Source organism: Heterocephalus glaber, unplaced genomic scaffold (genome assembly GCF_053883595.1).
Source record: "Heterocephalus glaber isolate CG9 unplaced genomic scaffold, H.glaber_assembly_v1.0 deba00001452, whole genome shotgun sequence".
Classification (NCBI taxonomy): domain Eukaryota; kingdom Metazoa; phylum Chordata; class Mammalia; order Rodentia; family Bathyergidae; genus Heterocephalus; species Heterocephalus glaber.
This window is the reverse complement of record NW_028258302.1, coordinates 11653113-11662488: the sequence shown is the minus strand read 5'-3', so window position 1 is coordinate 11662488 and position 9376 is coordinate 11653113. Positions and strand designations below refer to the sequence as shown.

The 9376-nt window shown below is 51.6% G+C and overlaps 1 pseudogene; it reads left to right on the top strand.

The window, feature by feature from the left end:
• Positions 1–838: 838 nt before the first annotated feature.
• LOC101705036 (antizyme inhibitor 2-like) lies at positions 839–9043 on the top strand (annotated as a pseudogene).
• The last annotated feature ends 333 nt before the right edge of the window (positions 9044–9376 follow it).

The following is a 9376-nucleotide window of genomic DNA, read 5'->3' as shown; positions in this document are numbered from 1 at the left end:
CAAGGCAGGCTGGTGGCTCCTGTTGGAGTCTGTGGTCCCCACCCTGGTCTGCTGAGTGGCATGGACATCACTGGGCCCTGGTCCCCACTGCAGAGTGGAAACAGTAGGTGGAGGTTCCAGGACCCCTCCTCTCTTACGGTGGCTGAGGCTGCAGTATCACAGGGCCCCTCTCCACCTGTGCACCTGCCCTGTGGGCAACTCAGAGGATGTGCTCTCCTGCCTTGGAGGTTGGGCTGAGCAGGTAAAGGTGGCTGAGGCTTGGGGGCACAGCTGAGGCAGGTCCCAGGCCCCCTGAGATCAGGGCTGGGATGTGCTCTTCCCACAGGGATTTACCTAAAGCCCAGGAACATCGCTGACCCAGCTCCCTGGGGTGGGGCTGAGGAACCAGGTCACCATGGCCACAAGGTGAGTCTGGCTGTGAGAGGGCCAGGGATGCCATCCCAACAGGAACGAGAGGCCTCTGGCTGCTGGCTGAGCCCACTTTGGTCTCAGGCATCTGTGGCCAGCAGCCGGTCCAGTGGCTGCTCCAGGGAGCTGGGGTTCCAGTCCCAGTGCTGTCACCAGCACTGACCTGGGGCAAGTCTCCTCCCCTTGTACCTGTTGGTAAAGAACCTGGTCATCTCCTAGGTCTCTGATCTGATGTTCTGTGTGTGAAGAAGCCTGGAAGAGATCCATGTTCCCATTCCTTGGAAGACCTGTGTATCTTGCTCGCTGCCCACATCAGATCTGGGGTCTAGACACTGGCCTGTCCTACAGATGGGAAAATTCACCAAGGCGCCATGGGGCTCTATGGGGCTGAGAGTGTCGGGGGCAAGGACTCACCAACCTAGGAGCCCCACCTCCTGGGCCAGCAGGGAACTAGGGGGAGGAGGAGGCTGGGTCCTCAGAGCAGGCCCTTTCCAGGATGCCAGAACTATGCCTGGCAGAGGCCTCGGCTACAGTCTCAAGGATGAGTACCCCTCTGGGGGGCCTGAAAGACCGTCTGGGGCCCCCTGGAAGCCCATGGCCAACTGGGCTCACTGGCCTGGAGCCTGGGGCATCTGCCCAGCAGGTGGTCCTAAAGAAGTGGTAGGTGAGAAAAAGGCTTCCTATTTTATGGCTTTGCAAGGCAACTAGACAGCTCTTCTTCCCAAGACCCCGCCCTGCTGGGGATCCTGGATGAGCTCATCTGTTCCCTCCAGTCCTCTCCTCTAACACTTGGGATTTACCCAGGGCCAAGCCATTGTGGCTTTGGTCTAGGAAGACGGTTACCTTCCTGTTCCTTGTTTTAAGAGTTAAAAGACCCTGGGTCAAATTCTCTTTGCCATGCGCTGACTATATGTCCTTGAACCAGTGACTTTGCCTTTCTGAGACTTTCTTTTCCCATCTCTAAAAGGAGGGGAACAATAGTACTTACTTCATAGAGCTGAGAAGATAAAACAAGGTAAGCCACTACCCAGCCTTCCGGCCTTGTGTCCTTGCCCTGGCAGGACCACCAAGACCCCTTCATGGTGGTCGACCTGGATGTGCTGGCCAGCCCCGGGTTGCTGTGCATCCTGGCCACCCTGGGTGTGGGCTTCGACTGTGCCAGCCAGGTGTGACTTGCCTACTGCTTCTTGCCTCCCCCAAGGGCCTGTCACCTCCTAGGGGAATAGCAATGGTCAGGAGTCCTAGGCTGGGCCCTGCAGCACCCAGAACAGTGCCTGGCACATGTGGTGCTCAGTTGTTTTTGAATAAATGAATGAATTTCTATGGTCCGTGTAACTAGGGCAGACAGCCTGAGCCAGGAAATAGAAGGAGCACAGGCTTCAAGCCACAGACCGAATTCCTGCCCTGGCACAGCCAGTTCATCTTCCTGAGCCTCAGTTTCTTCCTCTTTAAAATGGAGCCAACTCTACTTTCCAAGTGCAGTGCCTGGTACAGAGTAGGGATTCAATCAAGGGAAGCCTTAATAAGGCCCAGGCCAAGGTCTCTGTCCTCAAAAAGTAGAGGGTTTGAATCTGGGCATGGTGGTGCACATTTGTAATCCAAGCACTCAGAAGGCTGAGGCAGGAGGCTGCTACGAGTTCGAGGCCAGCCTGGGCTGCATAGTGAGTTCAAGGCCAGACTACACTGTATAGTGAGACCCTGTTCCAACAAACACAAACAAACAAACAAACAAAGAGTAGAGGAGCAGCAAGGAAACCCCCAACTTGGCTTTCACCCATGCCAGGGGGAGCTGGAGCAGGTACTGAGCCTAGGCATGGCCTCCTCTTGCATCAGCTGCAAATCCTCCTCTTGCAATCCCCCAAAACCTGTGTCCTACATCAAGTATGCAGCCTGCCACAAGGTGCAGCTCCTAGCCTCTGACAGGAGGAGGAGCTGACCAAGGTAGCCCAATACCACCCCTGGGCTGTGTGAGACTGAAAGAGGTGCAGGTGGAGACAGGGGAGGCAAACCAGGGCGTCTCTGTGGCTCTGGCAAATGGAGCCGGGCCTTAGCAACCACAAAGAATGCAGCCCCACATGGTAACTGGGAGAGGCCCAAGCAGCAAGCATAGAGGCTTGGATCAATGGGCCCAGGGCACCCTGGTGCCAGGCAAGCACCACCTCTGTGCAGACACTGGACAGAGCCTGGCATGCTCTGCATCAGAATTAATGCAGAAGGATCTGTGATGAAAAAAAAAATTGACATTGTAAATAAAGACTGGATTGGTTTCACTGATTTTCTCTTTTGTCTTGGGATCAAATCACCATTACTGATATTGTCTTTATTTAAAATTGTTTTTGATAGATAGAGCCCATGTCTCCTCCCTCTGCTTAAAATTGCTTTGTTTTATTCTTTGCAGATGTTTGCATTACTTTTGTTGTTGAAAACACTGCATAAAATGTTATTATCTAGGTTATTCAGTGTTTGGGCGCCCTTTAAATTTTCACAGATGTGAATAGCTGACTCATCTTGCCGTGCCTGGCTCTGATCAATTACTCAGCCTGCTTCTGGAGGGTACTGAGATTTGGGGTTTGGATGACATGCCCTCAGAGGAAATGGGAAGCTTCTGCAATGGAGCCATGGGAGGCACAGCTAGGGGGGTGACATCCACCCACCCATGAGTCCCCCAACCCAAGGATGGTCCTGTGGCATGTGCACATCTCTGAGGATACTGTGTATATCTTAGTTACTTTTCTTGTTGCTGTGACAAAATACCTGACACCCAAATTTAAAGAGGGAAAGGTTTGTTGTAACTCACAGTTTGTAGAGGTTTCAGTCCATAGTTGGCTGGCTCCAAGGCAGAGTGGCACATAGCAGAGGGGCATTGCAGAGGAGAAACAGTTCATTGGATGCAGAAGACAGCAAAAGCAATAAGGGACCTTAACAGTGTCTTTCTGTCCCTGTCTTTCTGTCTCCTTTATTTTATCCAGACTACTTAGGGCGGGTAGCACTCACACCCTTAATCCTAGTGCCCTTGAGCCTAGCATTGCACCATGAATCAATCCCAACATCACACACTCTAGATCCAGCCATCTTTGAAAAAGCCTCACCTATGCCTGCATGAGACTTTAGGGGGAACATCTAGACACAAGCCTTAACAATATCCAAGGCTGCACATTTCTGTGGGTGCCCATGTGGGCCAGTATAGTATTGAGGTGTCCGATCTGTGCTGTTCTCCTCTGCATCGTTGGTGTGGGGGTTTCTGTATGCATTGCCTTCATGCTGACCCTGGAGTTTCCATCTGTGTCTCCCAGCATCTGTCATGACTCAGCTTCCATGTGGGCTCCGACTGCCTGATGCCCCCAAGCTACCTGCAAGCTGTCTCAGATCCCTACTGCATGTCTGAGATGCTCTGTGGAGCCGGCCACAACATGGGTCTCCTGGATCTTGGAGGGGGCTTCCCTGGAGTGGAGGGCTGCAAAACCAGTTTGAGGAGGTGTGAGGGACAGCTCCAGGGGAGGATGAGAGGGTTCCTGGGTGTCCCTGCCTGGGGAGGAGGACAACTTTCATGTGTGGAAGCCTGTGTGAGCACAAGGCACTTGTGTAACTGGGAGTCTGTGTGCATGCCCTGGAATTTGTCTTTATTCAGAGGCCTTTGCCTGACTGTGCATATGTGGCTGTGTGCATGTGTGAACACGAGTGCATGTATGGCTCCATGTTTTTCTTTAGACAGGTTAGTGGCTGTCCCTGGTTAGCTACAGTCAGCTAGAAGTGTGCTCAACCCAAGGAACATTTTGTTTTTGCTGATTGTGTATTGATTTAAATATTCCCAACTTCACAGTTTTCAGGATGCTGCAGATTATGCACTTCCTGGGTGCCTGGGTCCCATCACCTCTTGGGCCACTGTGTCCTTCTCAGTAAAAGGGAAGCACGGATACCTCCCCATGGTACTGTCACGGGATGAAGACCAAGCCCACGGCATAGGGACTGGCCACAGTACAGGCTGGGGAGAAAGATCAATGCTGCCTGGCCCAGGACTTCCCTGAGGGGACTGGCATCGAGGTCACCGAGGAGCTGGGCTGCTTCTATGTGACTGCGTCTGCACAACTGCTGTCAATATCATTTCAGAGAAGGCCGTGCTTGAGCCCGGTGGGTAGGTCAGAGGGCACTGGGTCGGGAGATGTGCAGAGCATCTGGCCTTCACTTCTGGGTGCTTAATTAGCAGGAAAGAGGATTAGAGCTGGGTTTGGGAATGGACCTGTTTGTTAGTATTGCTATGTTGTTGTTCTGATGTAGACTGGGAGGTAAGGAACTAACACAAAGGTCTAGCTTACTGAGCAGCCATAATGCATTTATGCTGCCTTATAAGGGTGAAGCCCACGAGGTCCCAGGCACCCTTTTTCTAAGGTGCACCCTATAAGTAAAACAGATAAACTCTTTAGCAAGCATACAGTGACAACAGGTACAATTTTTTTTTGTTCAGTGCTACAGATGGAACCCAGGACCTCATGCATGTTAGGCAAGCACTCTACCACTGAGCTATATCCCCAGGAAAACAACACATACAAATTCTTACAACTAAACGAGGGAAGTGCATACAAATTCTCAAAACAAATAAGTTAAGGCAATATTGCTATAATCATATCCCAAAGGTTACCAACCACAGGATGACAGTGACTTTATTAACAGTGGACTTGCCCACCACAGATTTCTTCAATTGGTTTTTACGTTTTCTTGGCAGTGCTGTGGATTGAACCAAGGGCCTTAGCACTGAGCTCCATCCCTAGTCCTTTTTTTACTTTTTATTTTGAGAGGGGGGGGTCTCACTAAGTTGCTAAATTGCCGAGGCTGAGCTCAAAATTTCCATCCTCCTGCCTCAGCCTTCCAGAATGCTGGGATTTATAGGCCTGTAGCACCACACATGGCTCAATAGTTTGTTGCTTGTATGGGTAGGAGGGAGGTGGAGTTGCCGTTCGCACATAGAGAACTAACTAGAAACTCAATTTCAGGAAGAAATAGAGAATATTCCTGGATCTAAGCCACTGCGTTAGAGCTATTTCTTTGTTGCTTGGTGATAACTGACATGTAAATATTTACAAATCACTTAATCTCCTCCTTTATCCTTTTGACAAATGATTGGCCTACAGCTTCATAATCCCAAAGGCACTTGTGCCAAACAATTTCCTTTCCTTAGAGAGTTTCTCAGTAAAGAATATTGTGATGGAGGGCTGGGGATTTAGCTCAGTGGTGCCACCGCCTGCCTCACAAGCACAAGGTCCTGAGTTTGATCCCGGGTACCAAAAAACGCCCCCAAAACCCCAAGAATATTGTGATGGAAAGCACACGATTTTGGGCATCATTCTCTGAAGTCTGAGTTATAGGTATCTGGGCTCATTATTTCTTATGTCCACAATAGCAAGAGGTACTCATTAGTGAGGACCAAGGACACATGAGGTTCATATGCTATCTCATTTCTGCTCAATGGACTTGGGAGGTGGCTTTGGGTCATTTCCATTTAATAGGTGGAGATATTGAGACTCAGAGAGGGGAAGCGACTTGTGCACAGATAGTCAATGGCACAGCTGGCCTCTGGGCCGTCTGACTCTGGTGCTGGTGCCCTCGAATTTGCCCCACACGCCAGCAGAGCCGAGCTCTTGGCCTTGGGGTATCAAGATGAACTCTATCCGGAACAGACTCAGACCTCGGGGATTGGGGTTGGAGAGGGAGACTCTGTGGTAGCAGCTCCAAGAGAAGGGAGGAGAAGTTGACAAGAAAAATTGAAGTTGGCAGGGAAAATCTGAGAGGAGAATATCAATATTCAAGAAGTTCTGGGCATCTACATAATAGCCAAAATGCCCCAAATAGTAACAGAAATTATGTAACAGCCCAAGTTTAGATTTAAGAACTAATGTTCTGAGGACAGACTAAGATGGCTGGAAGAAACTGGCTTGGCAAAAGGTCATGTCAAAGGGTTTGGGGGTTGTAGGTGAGCATCAGCTCAGTATGTATCTGGAGGGTGAGGAAGGAAGCTGCTGTGCGCTTTCCTTGGCCATATCAGTGGAAGCAGAGTGTGCGGATGGAGGGAGGCGAGAATCGTGCAGCACTCAACACTCGTTAGAGTTGGGACCTGCTTTAAATGGATGGAGTAAGACATACAGACACAGGGACAGCTGTCACGAAGGAAAGGCTTTGTCTACACAGTTCTCAGTGATAGGAGGCCCACGCAGGGTCTGGTGGGGAGGCCCCAGGAGGGGGCAGGAGGCAGGAGAGGGGAAAGTGTGGGCTCAAGTCCTCACTATGGGTTTTGAGGGAAGGAATGGTCAGATATTGGTCAATTATTCAGTGGGCTCTGGGGTGTAGGGAGTAGGGACTCCTCCGACAAAGTGCCTCAACCTAAGAGAGCTCAGAAAAGGAGGCAGTGGGCTGGGCTGAGCTGTGACTGTTGGGTTTACAGGTGAAAGGCACTTGAAGGAGTCCCTTGCTGTCTCGGGAATTAGATAGTCCTGGGAGGAGCACTTCTCCTGGATCAGCTAGGCCCTGGATGCCACAGTATCAAGAAAATAAAAATAAGCCAGTCTGTTGGGTCTGGTGGATGCCTATAATCCCAGCACTCTGGGTGGCTGAGGCAGGAGGATTGCAAGTTTCATCCCACCTGGAAAATTTATCAATTTAGCAAGACCCTATCTCAAAAAAAAAAAAAAAAATCTCTATCTCTATATTTCCCTGAGAGGAAGGAAACTGGAAACTGACAAATCAGTATATCCTCAAAGAGCAACCAAAATGGAACGGAGTCATTTGGTCCTTGTTCTGCCTCACATGCAGCAGCTGCTCAGGGAACCTGGTCCAGGCGAAGGCCAAAAACTCCAAGCTGCATCCTGGGGGTGAATACCAGCCCCACCACATTCTCCTGTGGACTTCTGATGTGACTCTGTTTCCCAACTGTGAAGCAGTTCTCATATTACTTTTTTTTTTTTTTTGGTACCGGGGATCGAACTCGGGACCTTGTTGCTTGCAAGGCAGGCGCCAGAACCACTGAGCTAAATCCCTGGCCCGAAGCAGTTCTCACTGTACTTGCTCAGTGTGGCTAAGAGGATTACATTAATTATACCTGTGGAGGGAGGGTTGGGGCAGTGCCTAAGCTGCACAATTCATCACAGGCTAGTTACTGTTGCTATTACTGCTCTGGTAGGTGGGGCAGAGGGGCAGCGGAGACCCTGGGGACAGACCCCAGCCCTGAATGGGACAGAGGACCAGGGAAGGCTCCTGGGCAGGGAACAGGAGTTACCAGCACGATTAGAGGGTCTGGAGCTCAGGTTCGGTAGTGAGATCTGGCCAAGCTTCTCCTCAGTCCTGCCCGTTCCTGCTCCTAGGAGGCCACTGGAAGCTGGTGTACTATCTCACTGAGGGCTGCTATGGCACCTTCCACATCTTCCTCAGGGACCCTGTCCCTAGGACGCCCATTGTGGTGAAAGTGAGGGGGTCTTGAGTGGCTGCAGCACATCCCAAGCCTTGGTACCAAGTCAAACCCCTGCCCTAAGAGACAGGAGCTCAGCTAATCCAGGGCTCTGCGATCAGCACAGCACAAGTGTACACAAGGCTCTGCAGGCCCCTCTGGGTGTACGCATTTCCCAGTGCAGGCCTATGTATTTACACCTGTCCAGGTTGGTGGTGCACAGGTGTGTGGGTCTGCAGAGGTAGCATGAATGTTTGTTTGATTCCAGGTGTTTGCACACGTGTCTCTCTATATGCGCTGTGTGTGTTTGTTTTTCCAGAACCCTTGAACGTTGGAGGTGTGGAGACATCAAAAGTAGCAGTTCTCAAACTGAGCTTCACATTTGAATCACCTGGGAAGCTTTAAAGCTCCCACTGCCCAGGCCTTACTCACAGACCTTTTAAATCAGAATATTTCTGGACCTGGGATGCAGGCACCTGTCTTTTATTAAAGCTCCCTGGGCAGTTTCAGTGCACAGTAAACTTGGAGATCTAGCACTCCAAGTGCTCCTTGAGTAGAATCTTTCCATTATATAGATGGGAAAATACAGCCTGTGTGTTTGGCCTTTGTGGATGGACAGGGCTGGAATAAGAGATAAGCTCCAGGAGGACAGCGTCTCGGTTTAGTTCAGCTTGTGTGTCCCAAAGGCCAAGGACCCTGCCTGGCACACAGTAGCCACACAACCACCGGTCACAGTGGCTGAATGACATGGTCCTTGCTGGCCTATTGTCACTTGTGCCCTGGGGATATGCCGGCCGAAGCGTGGGGAAGGGGATGGGACCCTGGTGGGACTCCTCCTTCTCTGATCCTCCCCGTTGCTCCCTGCAGGAGTCCCTCTCAGACCCCTTTCTTGTCCCCTGCATCTTGTATGGCCCCACATGTGATGCCGCAGTTGACAAGCTCTTCTCCGAGGTGCAGCTGCCGGAGCTTGACACAGGTAACTGGCTAGCCTTCCCCTCCACAGGTGCCTACACCTACTCCATGAGCTCTACCTTCAAGGGCTTCCCGCCTGCAGCCATCCACTGCTACACCTTGGGCCCCCAGCTCAGCTGTCTGAGGGAGGAGCACAGGGGCAGGGCAGTGGGGGACTCCCAACAGGACCTCAGCTTGCCAAGGGAGCCTGCTGCAGAGCTTGGGCTGGGGGTAGGGGTGGGGCAGATCTAGGAAATCCAGAGGGCCCAATATGTAGGTGGCTGGACTTTGACACTGGTCACAGCCTCTCCCCTGGGAAGCCCAAGGTGACCCTGGCAGCTGTGACAGCTCTGTGGTGTAGACACCTTGGTGGGGCAGAGTCAGGCAGCCTCAGGGCCCCATCTGACCCTCAGTGACACAGCCCAACCCCATTTGGCTCTGACCCTTTGCAGCTGACTCCTCATTTTCCCAGTTCCTTCCCAGTTCCACACAGCCCCAGGCTCTCCCATAGCCCTGTCCTGGGATCCTCTCTCTGCCCAACCTAGAGCTGGGCACCCAAGGAGGGGGCTCTATGACACCCCCAAC